This window comes from Empidonax traillii, unplaced genomic scaffold, assembly GCF_003031625.1.
Source record: "Empidonax traillii isolate 1590-97213 ecotype Southwest subspecies unplaced genomic scaffold, ASM303162v1 scaffold410:size520991, whole genome shotgun sequence".
Lineage (NCBI taxonomy): Eukaryota > Metazoa > Chordata > Aves > Passeriformes > Tyrannidae > Empidonax > Empidonax traillii.
The window spans coordinates 384,345-409,508 of NW_020955603.1; positions in this window are offsets into that span (position 1 = coordinate 384,345).

The following is a 25,164-nucleotide window of genomic DNA, read 5'->3' on the forward strand; positions in this document are numbered from 1 at the left end:
TTTCTTTAATCAGTAAAGTAAGTAGCCATGCAATTAAGGAGAATTATGTATTATACCAAGGTATAGCCTGATATTTATCAAAGTGGAATATTATTATGCCTGATTCAATTTTATACATTGGCATCTCTCCATTGTTATTGATTAATGGTTAAAACTCTCTAAGGTTGTTATAAAACACTGTTATAAATAACTTTTATTATTTAGATACATAATGAATGTGATCTCTACAAATGATGAATTATATCCCACTCCTTAATTACAGAGTCCTCTGAAATCTAATTTAAATAGTAGCTAAGCAGATTAAACTCAAAACCAAGAAAAACAGCAAGGCAGTTGGCAAAATGATAAATGTATGGGGTTCTTTTCTCAGCACTGTATAGTTTTTCCACAGACTGTTTGGTAAAGTATAATCTTTCTCAATATCTTATTAGACCACTGTAATCTGGATTTACATATTGATTCATTCAGTTTCAGTGTCAATCAAAACATGACAATTTAATAAAAAACAACTCTAATTGTTCCTCAGAGACTTAGCAATAATTACTCCCATACCATCTCAGTGAAGGAGATGTCTTTAACATGCTGTGTTTTTCAAGCATAACAATTGTACATTTCTTTTGGGCACTGTGTGCTTCTCAAATCAGCATTTCATTCACCGAGATGTGGAAGGCTGCCTTAACAACATATCACACAGGGGCTACACTTGATAAAATTGAAACAGTATTCTGTCAACAATAATTATGTGGGTGTTTTGCTCATTTCCTGCTATAGCTGTCCCATGGCAACAGAGTAAAAGCAGAGCTCCTTTTTTAAATGCATAAATGACTCCTTAGATGACACATTTCTGGCTCAGGTTTGGCAAAGGCGTGGTGAAAACAAAGACTTTTTTGAGAAACTATCACAACTACTTCCACTATATGCAAATCTGTAGGGAATGTGATAATTCCCAAGTGGAAGGTGCAGCTTTGGTCTAGTAGTAGCAGTAGTGGCCTGAGGCATCTCCAGAGATTGATAAAAAGGCAGCATTTGCACTTCAGGCCATTCTCTCCACTTTCTGGTGGATTTCACAAGAGATGCCTCAACCAAAGGTCATTATTCCACTTAACCCTGCCTTTGGGGTTGTTGCTGCTAAGGAAAATCAGGTAAAATCCAAGTTCCACTTTTTATCGGAATTATGTCTATCTGAAGTGCTGAAAAAACAGATGGTGGTACTGATGATTAATTTTGTCCTGTAAACTCTGGAAAATAGTTATTTTGGTACATGGGAAACTAGCTTTGCAATTTTCAGTTTTAATAGTTTTGAGAATATTTACTTTTCCAAGATTATTTTGTGGCTTGTGAATCAAGATAAAGATAAGTAGGTATTGTACAGATAGTTTATAAAGCAGTTACAAGATAAAGTAGGATACTGCAGGTTTTATCTTCAGATCTGTGAACATCTAAACTCTGATGCAGTAAAACCTGATGGCAGTATCAAGTGCACCTACAACTCCAGCCATCCAACTGTTATCTTCACTGAGAAAATTAGCAAAAATGATACCATTATGGTTATTTTTTATTATTGTGAGCACCCTGACTAAATTTGTTTCATTTAAATTGATACTAATGTAACAAGAAACATCTGGAGATTAACAAAGTGGATCAGATTCAGGCTGGATTTTTAGAAGGAACCATTTAATAACCTACCATATGTCCCTGGAAACATCCTTTCTTTTAATTTTAACATTCTAGAGGGATTTTAAGAACAAAGTGTAGCACTAATCAAGTATAAGATCCATAGATATTTGTATGATATATGTATTTAAGCTATGTTTATAATAGAGTTCAGTGCACAACTGTTTTGCCCTAGGGAAAATAAACACAAAGTAAGGCAACATGTAACGTCAAGCTATAGATTGGTTTATTAACAAACCCCAGTGTTCCTGGAATGCTGAGAGTGAATCTTACACTAGCCACATATCAATTGACTTTTGTATAGTCACATGGATGTAAAGGAAACCAAGAGTGTTTGCTATCAGCATCTGATTAACCACTGAATTCTAACCATAGTTTTGGAACAAAGAACAATTTCATTTGATGCCAACCATTGTCTGTAGCAGTGAAACAGCACAGTTTCCATTAGAGGACAATGAATTTTAGTTCTGATAAGATGTGGGGATGAAATGTTAACCTAAGCCAAATGAATATTCATATAGGAAAGTGAAAATAGGTGTCAAGGACTTGCTGCACTTAAGTCCTTGGTTACATGAAAACTGTACACCATTCAACAAAACAACAAGGTTTCTAATGATTACTTTCCCCATATAATTTATTCATCTATTCCAGAGCAGTGTTTCAGGGCTTAATGAGTATTTGTAAAGCTCTGGCTGAAATGCACTCTCTAAATGCAAAACATTATACCATTTACAAAGAATGAAGTAGTGTAGATTACTGGTTCAAAAAAGCCACTAAAGCTCATCAACATGTGCATTTGAAGGGTGTATTACTTCACCAGCTAGGAAAGCCCCCTCTAATGTCCTGTGCAGTTGAAAGGCTAAGTGTGCTTCCTTCCCACTGAATCCACTCTAATGTGCAGAGATAAAGGAAAAGTTGAGGAACTTTGTCTCTTCTCTTATTTCACCCCATTTCACCCTTATTTTTCCTATATGAGGCAATCCCATATCACATCTCAAAGAACTTCTTGGAGAATAAATAAACAATACTAAGTAGCAACAGTGCTTCCTTTGGAAGCTTTTCTTCATTTCTAAAAAATTATATCTATCCTATTGACTTGGTCCAAATCTCTTCTCTTTGTCCTGTGAGCATTTTTATCACTAACACCAAGAGGAGAGTTGAGCTGGAACACCAGGAGAGTTGAGCTCTTTTGGCCCATCTCTACCACCTTGGCATCTTATTCCTAGAATCACAGCATGGCTTGGGCTGGAAAGGAACTTAAAAACCATTTGGTTCCAACCCTCCCATCATGGGCAGGGACACCTTTCCCTACACCAAGTTGCTCAGAGCCCAATCCAATCCGGCCTTTAACACTTCCAGGGATGGGGCAGCCACAGTTTTCCCCAGGCAACCTGTTCCTGTGCCTCACCACCCTCAGAGTGAAGAACTGAAGTCACCTCTAGTTCCTTGCTTGCATGGTCGTGTTTCTCCTTGGAAGACTGGCTTTCTGAAACAGACTCTGAAAGTGTAAGACATAGAGTAGACTTCTATGAGCAGAAGTAGCAAACAAGATAATCTCATTCTTTCACGTGCTATCTGCTTGATGATGTGATGGTGTTGCAATACCATTGCATGTTACAGATCTGTCTGCCTTTTTAACTAGTTAAATGTCTATTCAAAAAAAAAGGAGATTTTCAAATGTTAATTTTCTTAAACTATAATTTTTTTCTTCTTTGTACTCTATGATAGTTGCATTATCACTAATAATAAAAACTCATTTAACACTAGTGATGGTAAAGAATAGTTCCACTAATTCTAGAGGAAATCCAGGACTTGATAAGACCAGGGTTTAGCATGAAAAGAGAAAGATCAGACACAGTAAAGATTCTAGGATTAAGAAGACCTTCTTTCCACATTAACTAACTGTTGCCCAAACACTTTTTCCTATATCTTGCTGTGCACAATAATTGAGAAATCAGGAAAGGCAAAACCTTTCTAATATCTTTTTATATCTTTTAATATCTCTCACTTTTCTGCCCATTAGCTCATCTCTCTCACACTTGTCAGTGGTGGCTCTTTCTAGAATGGCTCTTACTTTGCTCATACATGGCTTCTACTGCATCTTGGGACACAGGAGAGGGAACAGTTTATATTTATATGAATCAGTGTCAATGTACAAACAAAAGATAAAGCTGTCAGTGGTTCATGGCAGACTCATGGACAGAAAAGGATAGACATTATTACTAAGTTCTTTTTATTAAATGAGACAACTTGGAAATTTAACACCATTTTTCCTCATTAACCAGGCATAGTAACTACTTTGGCTAAAATATAATCTAATTGGCAGGAATTAGTGTGGAGACTGCATTCTGTTGGGAAGGAAAAATTAAAAAATTTTTTAAAAATTGCCCAGGAGAAACACAGCTAAAATTCCAGATTATACCATTTTCCTTACAGAACTGTACTGTAAATGCAGAAAATATTTATAGAAACTAGCATCTCTCAGAAATAGGCATTATGTTAATTAAAATGTGTTGTAGCCTAAGATTGCATTTTATTAATTCCTGTTTGCAAGAAGGTCATGTCTAATGATTTCCTCTCGCAGTTACTAGTTTTAGCAATTGGACCATTATAAATTTTGATTCTTGTTCTACTTGTAAAGTTATTAAGATTCTTGCAAACAAAAGTGACAATTCCCTGATCATTCATTGTTCTTTTTAAGTTTTTGCCCCAGTGGGATTTTCTTTTTCTCATAGGAAAACAGCTGCACATACAACATCAGGAACTGTAATTAATTTTGCATCAGTCTAGAGTAAAAACCATGTGTCCAGATAACCAGGATACTCCAGCATTACAAATATCCAGGATAAATTACTGTAACAACCCCATACCATTCTCAATTACCTTATCACTGCTTTACCACAACTGGGAAAAATATACAATTCCTTGTGAATACTCAATGTTGAATCACACTGTAAATGCATATTAAAATATGTATGACATTTTACAGAAAATCACATATTCGAAGTGATTAAGGAGATGTGAATTAAAAAATAACTAATGCCTTCATTTAAATGCCTTGGGGAGTGGGAACATCCTGACCACTGTCAAGAGAGTGCATTAAAATCTCATATTTTAAAACATTTTGGAAGCATGCAGAAACTCTGTAGAGAACATCAGAATGGTTATATGGACAGGCAGAAACACAAAAACACGTTACCAATTTATCTGTTTAAATAACAGGTAATGGTTTGTCATCAATCTGTCCAAAATAGATCTGTGTCTAGTATCTCTGGTAGCACTAGCACATAACACACAGCACATTCCACCCTTCTAAGTAATATTAATAAGTCTCAAGTCCTTCTAAGTAATATTAATTAATCACATTACTGACCTGAGTTCACAGAGGGATCAAACCAAAGGGAGCTAACCAATTAAACACAAGTAGTCAGTGCTGGGGGGAGTGGGGGGAGCCCACGTTTCTTTGAAGTTCATCTCATGAGCTGTATAGATATCATGATTAATTCTTCTAGATTTACTGGTAGAACATCCAATCTTGGAGGGACTGAAGCACATGCTTAACTTGACTTAGATTCAGCCTTTGAAATCAATGAGGATGTTCACCCAGGTGACACCAGGTATGTGTGCAGATGCCTTTAGTACCAGGGTCTGACAGTCTTGTCTCCCAGCATACAAAAAAAAAGGGCTCTATGACCTAATTCCATTCTCCTACAAGAAAATCAGTGCTATGCATCTTACAAAATATTTGGCCATGGCTGGCAGAGGTATCTAGTACGTGGGGGAGGAATTACAGAACTTCACACCTATTTTGCACACCCTAAAGGTTACTCATTTAAATTCCTCTGTGTATTTGGGACAATCTCAGTGCCCATGGTGATTTGAAAGCATATTGTGGTACCGGCATGTGCAGTGGTTCTGTGTCCAGGGTTCATTCTTGTGGGTGCTTTTAAAGATGCATCCTCCTCTAATTCAAACACAAGCTTAGCTGTCCCTGGTGATTAATGCAATATATTGGCACAGGAAGTGCAAACATCTGTAATCATGTCTCACCAGGGGTGCCTGATGACCCGAGAACAAAGAGCAGGTATATTGTAAAAAGCGAGGACAAAGGGAGCAGAACGAGAAATGCAGCTCCTCCCTAACAAAACAGGGATCCAGACAGATTTCCAGCATACTTTGAATTTTGCTAGTTTTTACGTGTCCTGAATTTGTTCTACAGTTTAAAAATCCTCTTGTTTTGACATTTTCCTAAGCAGGAACGTCATTCCTAGCACCTGCTTTTGAGCTCCCACAAGGAAAGTCTGTCAGTGAAAGTAGCTGTCACCTAAAGAGGCAGTAAATCAATGTCAGAAAACTTGTTGATCAACTTCCTGCGTTCCTTCTCTCTTAAGAAAGGCTTCTTCAAGGAACAAGAAAAATCAGATGCATACCAAAGGTCACAGTCAATGTTTTCTAGAAAATTTTAAACTTAAGCATCTACTAAGGCTTTGTTCACATAAATAAATATCAATGTAACTAAATTCCTTTAGCAGTGCTAAATTCCTTAGAGTGCTATGGGGACATGTCAGATAATTTAGGACAGTCTAAAAAAATAGGTGTATTGTTTTTACCAAGAGCAAAGGCACATGACTGAGGACATAACTGCTGTTATGACAGCAGAGCAATCAACAGCTGAGGCAAGCTAAGGGCACAGGTACAGCTTGTTACCAAAACCACATGATTAAAGTGCCCAGGTCGGCAGCACAGCAATGATGAAAAGATTTGGGGGGCTAAACAGCATCTACAGTTTACCTCTAAGTGAAAAAAAGTTGCTGTTCTTTCCCCAAGCTTGTGTGGCATTTCTCGGCCCTTGCAGGTGACCTGGGGCACTCAAATATTTCAGTTCTTTCCACCTGCCAGTGACCTGAGTTCTCTTCTCCCTTATCCCCTTCCTTCCTCCCTTGAACTGACCTGAAGTAAATCCTGCCTCCAGATTCGACCCATACCTTGAAGCAGCTTCCCAAAACAATGCAGTAGCAAAATGTACAGTTGTTATCTGCAGGTAAGGCCCAAGCTTTGATAATATAGTTTGACAGATAAGAACGTGAAAAGAAATCCAAACCTTATCTTCTATGTCTACATTGGCAAAATTACAGAATATTTTGTTGGTTTTCAGGGAAGTGGGGAAATAAGCCCAGGAGAAAACCCTCCCTGTGTGACATGCTGCATCTTCCATATGGCCTTCTCTTATCCTGGCTGCACCAGCACAGGCAAACTAATAATACTTACAAGTGTGAGATATGCAGGTTTTATAACAGCATTCCAGTGGGTGTAATTGCAACCAGTTTTAAAACAGAACTTGGCAGGTTTTAGGAAATAAGCTGAATGCTGTTGTACCTGTGATAGCAGGAGGCTGGATGCAATGATCCAAAAGGCTCTTTTCAAAGTAAAAAAGAAAACGAACGCACTGAAATCCTGAAGAAAAAAAAAAAAAAAAAAAAAAAAAAAAAAAAAAAAAAAAAAAAAAAAAAAAAAAAAAAAAAAAAAAAAAAAAAAAGCCAATCCTCAGAAAGAACAACAGAAAGAAACTAGTTACACATTAGCCAGCACACGTGGCTTCTGTGGCTGGATTGCTGGAGCTCCTGGAGAGAAGAGCATGAGCCAGCAGGGCCAGGGCAGTCACTGCCACGTAATGTCTCCTTTGCAATACAGAATAAGAAAATATTGCAAAGCAAGAAGGAAAAAAATGGCAAAAAAAAAAAAAAGGAATTAAAAAAGCAGCCTTTCTCCATCCCCACCTCGTTTCCCAGACACATAGCAATCTTGGAAAAAGAGGGAGAAGGGAGATAGTACTTTCAGGGATTGCAATGCATCAAGAATTCCTAGCAGCAGACAGACTGAGCAGGCTATTACTTGTGGTGCTGTAAAGACCTCAGCTGCACTCAAGGTGTGACTGACAGTGCGCCGTGAAAACATGTTTTTAGATCATTCCTATTTGGAAGAGATGATGCCTTTAAAAGGACAAGATAGAAACAAAGCAAGAAAAGAGATGGAAAGTAATTTATCAAAAGGTGAGTCAACATCCACGAGAGGCAAATGCAGCCTCCTGAATGTATGAAAGGCCAGTGCCCTGTCTACTGCCTAACCCTTCTGTCTTACTTCACTGCCTTTTACTTTATATTCTTCAAACCAAAACCCACTCAGTGGAAGTCCACTTGAGCCAGACTGTGGTGGGTATGAGGACCCAGGGTAGATGCAGAACAACAGAGAACCTCTGAACCAAGGAGCAATTTGTGGCTTGTTCTGCAGAGGGTGTAACATTAACCCAGCCTTTGTAGGAAAAGGGATCTGACATCCCCAGGAGAGAGTTACATAACTCTAACTGTATTCCATAGGCCTGGAGGTGGAAGAGGGGAGACAATAATGTATTAATTCTGAGAAATAACAGTTTTCCACATCCTAAAAACCTGGTTGGAGATTTTGGAGATTCTGAAAAGTGGGGAGAAGCTTCTTGCTTCGAAACAAGCAATATTTCTGCTGTTTTCACTGAAGAGTGAACCCTCCTCCTTGAAGGCCTTCTTCAAGTTGCCTTATCATTTCCACTGAAATCAAATCTTGGGCAGAAAAGAATGGCATGCAACTTAAGGCCACCTAAAATTGCCAGTATCTCTGAAGTGGCTTAACAATATTCCTGTGTGGATAGGAGAGAAATTTAGCTACAAAAGAATGTATGCACTGTGGATTATTTGTGAAGTTTGTGCTTTACTAAAATTGCTTTGCAAAACCTTCTGATTCACATTTGGTGGCATTTTTCATCCAAAGGTATCACTGACATAAATATTTAGTATACTCCAGCCAAAAAAACCATAACAGAAAATTAACCTGCAAGGCGGAGAGCAAAGGACCAATTGAAATCCCCTTGGAATTTTCTTAGGAATCAAAAGCCACTTGGAGTAAACATTTGCCAGCTCAACAATTTGAAATGTCCTATACACCTCTCTCTAATAGCCTCTGTAATAATTGACAGAGCACAATACCTAGAAAAGATGCCAGCTCATCACAAATATGAGGCTGTTGAGAGGATTAAGCATAATCCTGTCTCACCAATAAATAAAGAAAATAAGAAACAGAACTGTGTTGTGTTGAATAGCACGGAGTAAAAGATACACTTATGACAAGCTTTTGGTGGTTTTTTTGCCTGACAGAGCTTCACTGAGAAGGTCATGCATGAATTCTGAAAAAAATGGCACTATTACTGAGGAATGCCAGGCAAAGCAGGAAATAATCTTTAATTAATTTGTGAAGAACTTTCATTTGGCAGACACAGTCTGCCAAATAAAGACAGAACAGTAGCTTTCTTATTAAGCTGATAAAATCGACCAAAAGTGAAGAAATCCCATAGTCAAAAAGCATTAGAACAATGGATTTTTACTAGGAGATGTAATAGAAATCCACAGGGAATCCTGGCAACACTCACCGGATTTTTTGTCCTGAAATCAAAGATGTTTCTGACAGAAACGTAAAGAAAAAATCTTTACATTTTCTGCTCTTCTGGACTTTGACTCAATATTTGATCCTAAACACAGTAAAACACAAGTAGATTCAAACATTCATTAATTCTAACAATTCAGAGTACCACAGTTTGTTTTTTCTTATCTCTATTATTGTCATTGGAATTCCATTTCCAGTCGCCACCTCCATCTCCCACTGGCTTATATAGGTATTAAGAGATACTTTTGTAATTTGTAAAATGCTGGAAGAACTTGTGAGAATAGGCACTTCATAAATGTAAGGTGTTATTTTAGTGAAACTGGGACAAATTGCTAGTTTCAAATATAATTGGCTACAATGGAAAAACTGGAGCATCCGTAGAAAGTGGGACATAGTACGTGTGAGGTGCTAATATTTATCCTGATGTGGCAGGTTTGTCTCTGTTCATAGGAGTGCACTCTTATATTTAGGGGTGTGAGCAAAAGAGCGTTAAAAGAATTTCTTCTTTATTTGAAAATGCTTCCTGGGGACAGGAAGCAATTCAGCAAATCAATGTGTTTGTTTTTCACATCCACAAGCCAAAATTTAAATCTCACTTAAGCCTAAAGGGAAACAAGTTGGGCAATTTCAGCATAATCCCTTCAGAAATGTATTCTCTTCACATGAACACTGCTCAGCACAGTAGCAGCTCTGTGCAGGAGAAGCCTCACACTGAAACATTAGAACTGCTACAGTTTAGGTTAAGAAGGAGAGTCTTTATTGGCAGCCTTTATAATAATATCCTATATAAATTCATAAATAATCTTAGCATATTGACATCCTGGAAAGGAAATGTGGAAAACTTGCCTAGGAGCTGCCTGCATTAATCTTCATTCTATCCTGTACTGGCATTTTTCCCAGTTTCCTATGCCCGAAGTTCACAATGTCTGTTTTTAAAGGAACACACTGACCCTTATAGAGAAGAGCCCAGAAAACCTGATTTGCCACTAGTTTTATTTTCACATCCTCTTTCCCTACAACAAGTAGGTTTTGAAATGCAGCTTCTAACGAGCCTATGCGAAATAGGCTTAATGTGAAAAAATTTGGCGTGCAAATCAGATGACTAAGGAATGTGGATTTATCGCACCACCGGGCCTTATGGAGGGAGAATAAAGCAGCTGTGTGCCATGAAGCTAAAGCTTATGGTCCAGCCTCGCTAACATGTGCCAACGCTGGCCAACAGCTTTTTGTCATGGGCTTGGAGCAGCTGCACAGGAGTTTGTCCCAGTGTAAGTCACAAGAATGTTTTCAGCCACAGTCTGCAAACTCCTTGCCATGACCAACAGTGATTTTGCCTTTGTGAAGTGGATTTGATAAAGAGACTCCTAGAGAGTCCTCTGACTGAGGGAAGGAAAAGGTGAGACCAGAGCCTGGCTGCTGATAGCAGCAGTGCAGACACACTCCTAAAGAAGTTCCTGGAAAAATAAAGCATTGTGTGCTGTGAGACAAGGAGGTTCAAGGAGTTCTGTCCAGCAGAACCACTTCACTCATCCAGGAAACTGTCACAGCAAAACACTTCTTGTGGACATGCAGATCTACTGGCAAAACAGAGCTCATCTTGTCATCAGAAAAACACTCTCTCTCTCAATAAAACAATCTGACTAGATAACAGCTCATTATCTCTACCATCAGTTTAGGAGCCCAGAGTTCGTCTCTCTTCTCAACAGAACACGAGCACACCATCAAATCTCATTATATTCATCTGACTTGTCTGCACCTATGAGAACTCAAGAGTCCTGGCGCCTGGATTTGGGAGAAGACTGCTCTGGGGTCACTGTCCTAATGCTGCCAAGTGCAGAGTACCCAGCTCTCCCTCTGCTGAAGTCTTCCACCTGTGCAGTGCTGAGTTTTCTACCAGCATGTGCACCCCTTGCAAAGCTTAGTGCAACACATCTAAAAGGACACTGGCACGACTGGAACGTCACTGGCTTCTGCAGTAAATGTGGAAGAGAGGCAGGCAGGCTTCATCTCCTTGAAATCTTTTGTTAAGGGAACAGGGCTTGCTAAGGTGTCCTACTGAGATGTAATTATCATGTTCTCAAACTGCAGAGGCTGCGTCACCAAGTCAAAAGAATAACACAAAGTCTAGTTTTGGGGTATGTGTATAAATCTAGAGGCTCAGTTGACATTGTCTGTCAATAAGCCTACCTCTAACTATCCCAAAATGTCTTTCCAAGATCTTACTTTCTACTTAACAGTGATGGTGTGAATTAATTTTGGTTTATCAGGCACCTTCTGAGTCGAATACATAGTTTCCATACTAATCAGCTCCAAGGTTAGCGAAGGATACTGCCTGCTGTTCTTGCTTATCTAAGCTAATTTATTGAAATTAAGTTAGTTTACCTGCTGACCTACATGAGATACGTTCAGGGTATTCTAGAATAATCCATGATACTAGCCTCTGGGAAAATCCTAAGCAGGAGGAGAAAAGACTAGTACTTTCTAAAGCTTTACTAAGCAAAGCTCTCCCTGTAGCAAGGCTGTAACCCTTTAGCTCCTCTCATATACAGCACATACTGTGCTAATGGAGATGCAACACCAGCAGGCATTCTAGGTCAAGTTTCATACACTTCCATCACAGCTACTGTGGTTTTACGTTGGGAAATCTGAAAGAAGAGTTTATCCCTCTGTGAGGATGTGAGGACAATGAGAGATGACCACCTCAATTAAATATAATGCACTTTTTATGTGCTGGAGATCAAGAATACCTTTGTTTCTAACATTTTGAACTTTTTCCTCTGATGCATGTTCATAATTCCCACTGATATCTATAATGCAATCCATGCCCCAATTCCCATTATCTTGGCACACTGCTCTCAGTAACAAGGGACAGAGAGGACAAAGACAACAATAAAAGAGATGTTATTAAGGCAGGTAACACTTCCCACAAGAGTAAGTCTTAAAATACCTGTGTTAGATGAATGGACACAAAAAACGTTTGCCTGAGGTTGTCGTTATTATTCACCTAAGAAGACATCTGGGAAAGAAAGGTATTTCCACTGCCTTGGCAAGAAGCACAGCCTGTGTTTGCTCCCTGAACACACACATTCACAGCTTTCCCTCATTCTTATACAAACACCCTGGTCTGGTCTAGCCAAAGTTCCACCCCCTAAGGCTGATGTAATTTGCAATTTGGCTTTATCATTTGTGCATAGGAAAGTTAAAGATACCACAGCCGGGCTCTCCTTGTTCCTTTCACCTTTCCTGCTCCTCCCATCCCACCTGGATCTGGTGCACAAAGCACAAGCAGCTAGAAGAGGTTCAGTGCCCTGAGATAGAGGACTCTGTGGAGGGCATTTGCCAGCAAAGCCCAGTGCCTGCTTCATGCCCCAGGTATTATGAAATAAAGGGATTGCAGCCCAGCACACGTCCCTTATTTTGGGCATTGTTTTGAGATGGGATATACAACACATGGGATATTACCAACCCTGCATCTTCAAGCTTGGGTCAATCCCTAAAACCAGTAGTAATAGTTTAGAAATCTTTTTGTTAAAAGAATTAATTTAAAAAAAAATAAATTCTGGAATTCTTTGTTTTCTGGGCTTTCTGTTTTCCAGCCTTAGGTTCACACTCCTGAGACTCTAATTACCCCCAGGAAAACTGGAAGCATTGTGTTTTCAGACAAATCTGGCAGACTGGCCTAACTCCATGACTTAAGGCCACTAAAGAATAGGAGTGGAGGGCATGGAGCAGAGTATGAAATACATAATAAAGCATGAAAGCTACCAATATCCAATTCAGGATTGTATTCCACAAAGGTAACAGATGAAATTACTCTAAGAACAATTCTAACACAGCAGAAAGTGAAGTTTATTAAAACCCCCCAGGTTTGCATTTTACTTGCAGACATTTTGGCAGGGTGAAAGGCCAGGCAGAAACCTTTACTTCATCTGTCACTTGACATTTTTTGGAACATCTCTGTTACTGAAGGACTACTGAAGGAAATTTTGCAGCAGTGAAATTTCAATGTGTGGGAATGGGAAACAAGGGCAAAGAGAGGCACATACAGACAGAAGCTGAAGAAAGAGCTGCCAAACACAAGCAGAGTAGCTGCAGAGTTTATTTCACTCTACTCTCATCCCAACCATCCAGCAAATACACAAACCAGAGGAAGGATATCTTATGATTGAACACTGGCCTGGAACATTATGAGTTCAGTTCCCAAATATTTCATAAAGTTTCAGACTCAGTTGTCATCTTACAAATACACAAAGGAAAATAATGTTTCCTTTCTTGCACTCTTGTTCTGTCCTTTTTCTTCATATTGTGAATCTGCCTCTTAATTGATATGAGCTACTTAACAAAAGGAAGCTCTGATCTCAGCAGGGGCCTGTAGCTGCTGTAACAGCAAATCATAATCTGAATCAAATCCCACCTCAAACCTTTGCAAAAATTCAGCTCTGGATCTGTGTTTAGGGGCAGGAACATTGCTGCTGTAAACAGACTTTGAGCCAGTTGTGAGCAGGTATCCTGTGGTTCTTATTCCAGCAACCTCTAGCTTTACGTCTAAAATCCTTAAAGAATCTAAAAATACAGTGAGAAATAAATCATGCTGCCTGAAATTCTGCTTCTCCTCCCCTCAAATCTTATGCCTTTTATTCTGAAATGGAAAAATGGCAAAAGCAACAATGAAAGGGTGATTATTAATCTTTGATCCTGAGTCACTTTCTCTTACAGAGCCCTATTCTTCACCTCAGGAAGTGCGATACAGGAGCACTCCCACAGCCTGATTAAAGGTCCAGGTATGGGGTCACACAATGCACAAAGAGAGCTGCAGAGTTTCAGAGAGCAATGTGTATTTAATGTCTAACTAAAGGCAAGTAGGATAAAGAACGAAATAATGAACATTCTTAATGATTGCCATAACTGCGAAACTGCCACAGAACTGCTTGAGGTAATTGTGCTAAGAAACTGAGTTGCTTTTTAAGAAAGAAATGACCAAATCTGTTTTCCAGAGTGTTAGTCTGGGTGATTACAAAACAGGACTTGCTGAGAATGCCAACTTGTTGGAAAATGGCAGCGTGCCCTCCTCAACTGAAAACAGCAAAATGGACCCAGGTTTTACTGGCTCACCCGAAAGCTAAAGAATTAGAATTGAAAACAACCCAGGTGAGGTAGCTAACAACTGGGATTTCAGGTTTGTCAGCAAAGAGATGCCTCAGAGAAGGGTCAGAGGTTACACCTGGAGATTTAGAAGATAATGACAAAGTTCAGACAGGCCTCAAACCCATCTGGTCACTCAGAAAGCAAATCCAGTTTTGATAAGAATAACTTGGCTTAAGATACAAAATTCGTTACTTCCTAAGGAAGATGCTCAGTCCAGCTCTCCCTTTCTTTCTTCTTATCCTAACTGGAAAATAAGAAGAAATATTTTTTACAAAATTATATCAAAGTCTGAATTTTAAAAAGACTCCCCAAACAAACCAGCTGTTGCACGAGCCCCACACAATCCCAGGTGACTGAAATAGCGACCCACCTGCAAGGCCTTACCACCCCTCCCTGTAAAAATTACTTTGTGGCAACAACTTTTCTGCAAGGGAATTGCAGCTCTGAGAAGCATTGAAATTGCAGATGACAACAAAACTGTCTCTCTCAGAGAGCAGGCAGCCCGGGGAGAGCAGCGGTCTCGCAGCCAGCCCACTTTGGGAATGGCATCCGAGTCCCGCCGCTCCGCATTGGGCAGGAGCCTCTCTTTTCATCAGCACAAAGGAGGTTGAAAATTTCATGCGAGCATGAAATCCACTCTGAGCACTGTTCACTCCACAGAGCTGAGCCTAAAGACTGCTTTGGCCTGGCCACCATGAGGAGCTGCATTTTGATGTTCTCACTGTCAGAAAATACCTTTCCCCCCCCCGCCCTGTAACATTCATAGGATTTTTATGTTCTAAGTAAGTCACCTTAGGAATACAGCTTGAGAACTTGATTCTCACTATCACTAGTGCCTATAGAGTTTCCAAAAGGAAAACAGCTGTAAATATTATGGGAAATCAGTAGCTTTGCTGTTAATCTACAAGTCCCTCAAGACCTCTGCATCCTTGGAAAGATACAAAAAAGCAACTTCCTGCTCTAAAGTCATACTTTACACTCATATGTAACACTACCAAAGTTTTAAGGTCATAATCTGGCAAGAACTGGCAAAACATTAGGACAAACTCAACATTTTGTATGCATTTTACTGGATCTAACAGCAATGCAGGATGTATCAAGAACTCTGCTCAGTTTATCAGCTGATGAGCAACCTTATAACCAATCTAAACCTAAAGGCTTAATCTAAACCTAAAGGCTTACTCAGCTATTTTTTCAGTAGAGTTGCTGGGTTTTTTTAATATCTTAAAGAAATACTGATTAGACAGAATAAAAAGGAGGAGTTTGCAAATGTTTAATAACAGAAACTAATAAAATAGCATGCAGTTTTCATCTAAATCTGGATTTAGACAAAGGAATTCTGGGAAGTCCTAAAATATGAAAGTATGCTTGCTATCAAATATTATGTGGGCTGTTTGTGCTGACATATATGAGTAGGAGACAAAAAGATTGTGTGACCTTGTTTCTGTATGTACCTGTGAAAAACAAAACAAAACAAACAGATCCCAAGCGATCTGTACTTGTGAGGGTTCATGAAAAGCCATAGATCTATAAAGCTCTGGAAGTCCTTTGTCTTATCTTGCTGCATATTAGGGATATATTTCACATTTCAAATTTGACTTACAGCAATAAGCAGCCAGTACAGTTCATGCCCGTGAGACTCACAGATTACAGTCAAATACACTGTTTCACAAAAGGGGTGTCAAGGACACTCGTCAATGTTCTAGAAAAGAGCAGAACTGTCTGTGATAATTCAGACACTGTAAAATCTCCACGCATTTTGTATCATCATTACTTAAAGAACTGCCGACAGGAATAGCTACCAAAGATGAAGCACAGATATTGCAGTATGGTGGCTCTGCATTATGTTATTCTTAACCTTTTCTATTTTTTAGTTTCTAAAAAAGCTGCTGCATCTATCTACTGTACTGGAAAATTCAGTGGGATGAATGGTTCTAAATTTAGGATGCAGGACACTGCAGCTGCGATAGTGGAAGGCATAGTGGGTACATGACATATTTAGATAAGAGAACTATTTTTAGTCAAAATGAAGCTCAGTTTTGGCTACTTTAACAAGTGCACTAATGTGGCTAATCAGTTCAGATCCACTTTATTCCAGCTCTTATTCTCACCCACCAGTTACTGCACACTGCAACCCCTTCTCCCCATTTGTCTGCTGAAAAATAACTGGTAGAGCAGGAGAAAAGTAATCATAAACTTTTCATGTGGCATTTCTACTACCCCTTCTTAAGCATCCAGTAGGAGATACTTGGAGATAGGCCAGCAACCTGTCTAGTCCCCTATACCCTGATATAGTACAGCCATGCTCACCCATAATTTTCTCACCCAACTGCTTTTTGTTGGTCTCTTCCAAATGGAACAAATTATCTGCTGATCCATTTCTGCTAAGTTCAGCATTTTATGGTACCACAAGATAATGCAGTCTACTGTATGTCTTCTACTTACTACAAGCTTAAAAAGTTGCTTCATGATTGAATCATTTTTCATCTCTTTCTCTTCCCACTAGCAACTTCTCCCCTTTTACATTCTTTCCTCCTTTAAACACATCTTGTGTTCAAAGTAATCCATCCTGCTTTCTTAGGCCTCAGCCTGGCTTCTGTACGATCTCATTTTGACACATACTTGCCTTGTCATTTTTAGATAGCAAGTTTTCTATTAAATGGAAACAGATCACTGACAGCAGCAAGTAAAGTATCAGTTTTAAAATCAAAATCCAGGCTTTCAAGTCAGAAACTATCAGGCATGTGCTTTAAAAAAAAAATTAGTATTGGCTTTTGTTGATAGAAAGAGATTTGTAATGCATTTCAGTGAAAATGATCAAGACTGAAAGCAGTTATTTTTTGTAATATTGAGACAGATTTTCATTAAGAAACTGCATACAAATTGAGGTTAATTATTTCAAAGCTGATCCATACAAATTTCTCCAATTAAAGGTTTAATTTTTCTTCTTTTGAGGAGAAATCAGCAGTAATATATTTCAAGCGCTGCTGCAGCTCATCTGTCCAGCCAGGAAAGTGTAGAGGGCAGTGAATCTACTAGGCACAGTCCTAATTGTTTCATATAACTGGGATTTAGGTATCTGCAGCAGAGCAGTAGTTTTGTGCTTCTATGAGAGCACACAGCTGAGCAGACTGAGTTCCATGTTTAAAACTGAAGCAAACTCTGGGTGCTAACAAGCCCAGCCCAGCATACAATGTCGACAGAGAACTCCCAGACTGTGACTCCACAGAGCTTAGAACCAGCTCTTAAAATCATAAAATAGCTTAAGTTGGAAGGGACCTTAAAGATCGTCTTATTCCAAGCCCCCTGCCATAGGCAGGGACACCTTCCACCACACCAGGTTGCTCAGAGCTTCATCCAACCTGGCCTTGAACACTGCCAGGGATGGGACATCCACAGCTTCTCTGGGCAATCTGTTCCAGTGCCTCACCACCCTCAGAATAAGGACTTTTTCCTAATATCTAATCTAAACCTATTATCTTTCAATTTGAAGCCATTCCCCCTTGTCCTGTCACCTCATGCTCTTATAAAACGTCCCTCCCCATCTTTCTCGTAGGCCCCTTCAGGTACTGGAAGGCTGCAATTGGGTCACCCCGAAGCCTCCTCTTTTCCAGGCTGAACAATCCCAGTTCTCTCAGCCTTTCCTCGTAGGAGAGGTGCTCCATCCCTCTAATCATCTTGGTGACCCTTCTCTGAACTCACTCCAACAGGTCCATGTCCTTCCTGTGCTGAGGACCCCCGAGCTGGATCCAGGTGGGGTCTCACCAGAGTGGAGTAGAGGGGCAGAATAACTTCCCTTGACCTGCTGGTCACACTGATTTTGATTCAGCCTGGATCAAAATTCTGGAGCAACCTCACTTTTCAGTGCACTCAGTGGAGCTGTTCTTCCTGCAGATCTGAGGAGCTGGCTGTATCCCTCAAAAATATACACTTGTTGCCAGATTATACTCCCAGGGGTACCAAACAAACAGCACTGTTTTCAATGGAGTAACGCTGGAAAATATGGGAACAGACATATTTAGATTATCACCAGTGTGATTAAATTTGTATAAACTCCTTGAAATTTTCCAAAGATTCCACAGTCATATCAATGATGTCTCTAAGAAACTTGAATATCAATACCAAAAATTAGGCACCATTCATTATTTTTATCCCTTAATCTCCCTGAGCTCCCAGAAGGTTTGTTGTACTATATTTGAATTTCTTTTGCAGTACTTCAGCGTACATTTTGATGGAAGAATTCCACTACCCGAGGCACACTCTCGCAGCTTATTACACCAACACTGCTCTCTTGTGGCAGACACTTAAAGGGAATTATTGATCTGCACTCTACATACAACTTAGCTAACACAATCCAGTTGTCAAAGGATATGTACAAAGCAAACCACCGATAAAAATGGATTTTTGATAGATAAAAGAGACAAAAAAACAACAACAGATCATTAAGGTTTCCTTCTGGGATATAAAATATTCGGGTGTTCATTCTCACGCCTCTATCAATGCCAAGACTTTGCACAGAAAGCTCTGCTATTGCAATTCTCTTTTCCAGCCTGTTCTGCTGAGATACATTTATCAGACCAAACCTAACAACCATTCTGTGCATTTTCAAATATGTTTCAGAAATTCAAATCCGCTGCTCAAAATGAGACACCATTGTTTCTGTCTTTTAACTCACACAGTTACCTGATTATTTGAATTCACCATTTATAAAGAATTATTGTTTCTCAGGCATGATTCATATTAGCTTCACTAGCTAATAAACTGGTAAAGGCATTAATTTTCTTGATTTGAAGAGTGCAATGAGGACACAAATTCAATGAGCAGGAGGCCAAGTGACTAAAAAGTACATGCCTACAAATGGGAAAGTGAACCCCAGAGTTCAGTTCACAGTAAGATAACTAAAGTGCCTAAATCACCTGCAGTTTTAATGGATTTTTTTTATCTTCATGGGCTCTGAGAATATCACTGCTGTCCTGCTGGAGCAATTCTTCCCTGGATAAATGTCAACCAGCAGATTTGCTACTTCTTTTTCTTTGCAGATTCAAAATGAAAAAAAAAAAAAAAAAAAAAAAAAAAAAAGAAGTTGGTTTTCTTCACCATGGTAGGAAAGACTTATTTGTGCATAGCATGCACAACGACCATTAAAAGGGCAAATACCCCTTGGACAGGCAAGCACAAGCACACACAGCACCCAAGTCTGACACTTGCAGTGATATAGGGGTAATCACAATACACTCATCATGTCGGTGATGCTTCACCATAATAGGCTTGTGGCACTAAAATGAATCAATAATTAAGGGCCACATTGACATCGCCAGAATTAAGACAATCCTCAATATGGAAAAAAACTCAGCTACACGGTGTAATAACTCACTGGGTCATTACTGGGTTGTTTTTTAATGCAATTTAACACATTCAGGTACAGACCAGAACTGAGTAGGTGGGATCACTAATGGAAGCAGGTGGCCAATTTTCTACCAAGTAACAGCTTGCCCTTCTCTGCTTTTCTCTTCCTTGATGCACAATTTGACTTGCAGAACTCAAAGCTGCTTTACATTTGTTAGCAGAAACCAGAGGCCTCTACATGCAAATATCCCACTCTGGGACTGTGTCACTCCATCCTCACACACAGGGACTGCTCTTCCAGCTCTCACTCCCTTTACCATCTTGCCCTGTCCATAGAAAGGGTTTGCATATGCTGCACCTTTTGCAAGCAAGTTAATGGAGCAGTTTCCCCAGGCAGCCCCCAGGAATCGAACCTTTCTGTCCACTCAGCTGTTTCCTAAAGCTCATGGCAGCAATGCTGACGCTTGTTTATCCTTCCCCAAACTTCTGCTCTGTATATGAACACTACACAAACACCCCCGCCAAGGCCAAGAACTGCAACTGAAGTACTCAGCGCTCACAGGTACTACAGGGACTGAAGAGCTGGAGAAGCCACTGCCCAAACACTCCTGGAACAGTCCCTAAGGAAAGACCAGCAGCATCACCATTGCTCTGAAAGCCCAGGAGGATGAACCAGAGCTGAAGAACAGCAAGGGTTTCTCTGGTGGAAACCCTGCCTTGTTCCAGCACACTCAGCTTTTTAAACTCACTGCATAAAAATGAAAATCCTTAAAAAGGGTCCCAGGCTAAGGCTGATTTTGCTTTGTCAGTGACAACCCACCATATGACAGAACACAGGCATCCGGTGTTCCACTACATTGTCATGTTTTGATTGCATCTGTCACACACTGGTAGATCTTCAGGTTGGGGGTTATGATGAGCTTTTAGTTTTCCTTTCTTACAGCTTCACACTGTATGCCTCTGCAGGAATGAACTTGTCAACCCAGATGCAAAATGAATGAATGGCTTTTAATCACTTTGATAATGTTAACGTTATTGCTTTGACAGAATAGCAGCAGATACAGTTTGCTGATTCAGCCACTTGTATAACGATCTAATGGGCTTTTCTGGCTAATGCCATGCTCTAAAAATATACACTGGACTAATAGATGAGCCTCTGCTATACTGAAAAACAGGCTCATTAAGACAATTCCTCTGAAAAGTGGCATTTTTATGACAAGATACTGAAGCATTTAATTACCCTCTATCCTGACAGAGCTGAAAGAAATTAATTAAAGAGAAAAAAAACCCTGTGCAGCAACATAGCAGATCTTGAGGTAGGAAGAGATGCCAACAGTCAGTAGCATAAAGGGAAATTTGAGAACTGTGAGGCTGTTTCCCCAAAGGAAACAGAGTGTTGATAGGCCACAGATTGCCCTCTATTTACACTGAACAGAAGGCCAGTTTCCGAGAGGGGGGTTGTCATTACAGTGCAATTAATTTTCCCTGCTGTAGTCTCTGCCAGGAGAATATCAGCTGCTGTTAAAGGACAGTGAAGTTGGAGGTTTGGGAGGGCAGAAGAGACTTGGGTGACATTTGAGGTAAGGCCCTTGTTTTCACTGCAGCGTTAGCTTGGATTATCCATCCTTAAGCTCATTCCCTGCTCCTCAAGCAAGTACATAAGGAGAGCTGGAAGCTCTGCCCGGGCTGCACCGTGCAACACAGTGGCTCGCTCCGAGGTTTCAGCAGCACTGGCACATGGGATTGTTGTGCCGGGAAACGGCTCTGAGCGAGTCCCAGTGCAACCCTGCAGCCAGCTGCGCTGGCAGAACCCGAGTGACAGCACTGTAGCATCAGCACAGATGGCATTAGCTCAGTGTTGTTGCTGGCCCTGCCATCAAACACAAAAACAAACCTTATGCAATCCCTGTCGCTTTTGGGGCAGAGATCTGCTTCTGCCTTCGCTCCACTTCTTTCAGAGCTGTTTGTGCAGTGACATGGGAAAACAGATCTGAGGAAAGACCTAAATTATTTGTTTAAATCAACCAAATAAAGCCCCTACTTGTTTTATGATTTTTGTTTCCTTCTCAAACTCTACTATCTCTCACGCAAGCTCACCATCCTGCCACAGCAACACCCTTGCCAATACCCAGGGAAGGGCAGAGGGGTTGGAAGAGGGGCCTGAGAAGACTGCTAAATCCAGCTTAAGCAGGGCTGGTGTCACATGAGAAATCTGTGTTACATGAGAAGCCTGTGTTATCCTCAGTGTAGCACTAAGCAAGCCTCAATGCACATTTCCTTACAAAGGGTTAACACTTAATCAGGCTAAAGACTTCTGCATGTGAGTGCAGGCTAAGTCAGTAGCCTGGCTTTGAGCTGGACTTCACAGTGGTAAAAACAGGCCAACAGTGATCATGAGTGGAGCAGATGGAGTTTTCCCCCGCCATGAAGAACAGCTTCCCTGGACACTAAGAATTCATCAGCTGTTCAGTACAGCATCCTTTAAATCTTGCCTTTACAGCAAGTTCAAGATTTAAAAGACCCACAAGCTGTGGTCTGGGTGCCACACATAATTTGGGCCTCCAGCCCACAGTCCTTTCCAGCAGCTCTCCTTCCATTCCTATCACAGACACATGTAGGTGACACAGCAGGGAGAAGAGTCTCACAGAATAGATGGAACCTCAGCTACCCAGGCGGCCTGTGCCAGCTTGCCCAGTGATGATACAGGGTTGATTTTTCTAATCCTTTTAGTTTTGTGATTTCCCTGTTGGATCACTGTTCTGAGTCAGCAGTGTGTACAGTGTGAACTGGCTTCAGACCCCAGTGACAAAGAGCAACAGTGCCAGGGTTGTCACCCTGAGCAGCCCACTGACATGACCAGGAGACCACAGTCCTCCACAGTCAGAGGTTCACTTTATCAAAAGCAGTGAAGCATATATTGCCCTTTGCATTTAATTTTCTCTGTGTGCATGTGTATGTGTGTAAAATGGATTTTTTTCCATTTTTGGCACAAAAGCACTGCCACACACACTTGTTTATGGCCATTCTTTGGAGAATTTTCATTGTTTTGAATAACACAGTCCCAGCAAACAAAGAGATACCCAAATACCTCTCAGCAAAAGCTGAATCCAAGCGCCAGTGTTCAGGGCACACTGATATTGGTATCAGGGGGAGATGTGCAGGGTAAAAGGACACTGCAAATACTTCAACCAAGGGCGCACCTAAACTCCCTGCCATCCCACCAGATGTTCCTGATCCATATACCCTGCTTCAGAGGCCCATCTCTCCAGCAAAGAACCTACAAACAGCCAATATGGAATGGGGCACACGTCCGTGACTGACACGGTCTGCTCTGGGGAGACCAGTGGAGAGCAGGTAATTGGCTGCATGGGTGAATATGCTGTTAAAAAGATCAGGAAGCAATGAACTGGATGGTCCCACTAGTGCTTCCTTGCCTTTGGCTGTCACTGGGAAGTTGGCATGAGAGTGTCCCTGCTCGCTCTCATCCTACTGCCAGTGGAGCGGAGTAGCCCCACACCTGCTGTGCATTACTGCCTGCCTGGGAAAGGTGACCCTTTTTGGCAGGAGACAGGCTGCAGCAGCTCCCTCCTCGCAAGAGCCACTCTTCACTGCCACAATCTACACCTCTGTCTAAGATGTACAACATTTTTATTACTGCCATTAACAAAAAGAAGCAGCTGTTCAAACAATACGTAGCGACAAGTGCTAATACTTCAAGGAAACATATCCAACTACAAAATGTTCCGCATATCTCTTCCATGGTAGAGGATAAGAGAAGGACTGAAAACAGCTGAGTGGGCATAAAGAGCTCACAAATGCCTTATTAATAAGTGTGTTGGATCTAATGATCTGTGAAACTGAAATGAGATTATTTGGATTATCTCATTAAACAAGAATAATAGCAATAGTAACCGGGTAGTAATTAGGAGTGGGCCAATCCAAGGACAAACTAAATAATAAGGCCAAAAGACTCTTAATTAACACTCTGCATGTTTATGTCTGTACTTCTACACATGGAATTTATGAAGAAATGAAAGATAGAGGCTATCCAAGCACTCTGATTTTAACAACCAGAAAGGAAGCCGCTGTCTACCCACACCTGCATGAAGCATTCAGTCTGAAAACTAAACAATGATTAAATGGGGCTATTTGGGCAGAGCCAGCCCTAAGGAAACAAAAACATGTAGCCAAAATGTTCAACTGTTTTCAAAAGCACAGCAATTAACCACCAGCTCCAGGCAAACCTACAAGGCAGGGGCAGAACAGAAACAATCCATAATCTCAGCCTTTCACTTTAACCACCAGCCAATCTCAACCTCCCAACAAAAGCATGGCTTCTGCTCAAAGCCTGAGAGCAATTCCTGAATGGGTTTAATGTGTTAATTAAAAGTGAAACACTACATGAATTTTACCTTTCAGACCTTATTTATATATAAGTATCCAGAATCTGTTTGGCTCAGGCCAAAGAACAGGACACCTCTGCAGACTGACAGGGACGGATGGGGCATGAGGGATTAAACATGACAGAATCAGCCTGAGTGGCATTAGGTCAAAAGGTCTCTGATGTTGAAGCCTGAAGTAATTACTGTTGTGCAAAACCTACTGCTTCCTTTGCCTTCCCTAAGCACTCCCTACTTAACAGGAAAAGCAGGCACTATAACATACAGTGCAGTACTAAAAGGCTTTCCCAGGGGGTTGGATAAATGAATCTATGAATCTAAAAAGTGGAGACAAACTGCTCCAAGGCCTTGACACACAGCACTGTCTTCTCGTGGGTTTCCTAAGGCAGCATGATCCGACTGCATTTAATGCTCCGGAGTTATTGAGGCCACACCACAGCCCAACCACACACCATGGACTGCATTTACCAAAGGAATTTAAACTCAAAGACATCAGGATGCGAAGCATTTATTTCCCTTTTAAGACTTTGCCTCCACATAATGAATTATTAAGATCAGCAAAGAAGGGAAAATAAAAGGGTAATAAAGGGAAAGAAGGTACTCTGAAGAATGATGTCTTTGCTACTGGAGTTATTGTATCGAGAACAGAAACTGCTGCCTTACCTGACACACTCATCATTCTCCATAGAGAAAGGTGCAATCTCAATCTCGCTTTTGTAGTAGGTTTGAACTATAAAAGAACTATTTAAAAAAAAAATTAATTTAAAAAGTGACAATGGCTTAGTAGTTATTTGAAAGATCAAGGGAAAAGAAAAAAAAAAAAACCCAAGCCCAATGACTCTTTAATTCCCCTGAAAGGTAAAGAGGCAGAGCTAAACCCATGAAAAGCATTCAGGGTAATTCAAGACTGAGGGAGGAAATATTTGAACAATCGTAAAAAGGGGAAAAACTATACTAAGAAGTTCGGGGTCCCTCTGAGAGGAACTGTGACACTACTACACATAGAACTAATTATCCTAATTTTCTGGGGTTTGACTTGCCCCCTAATGGGGTTGCTTGGACTGTGGCCTCCATCCACACAGGGCCACATGTCTCTGTGCCACGGCTCCTTTCTCTTGGCTTTTCCCCT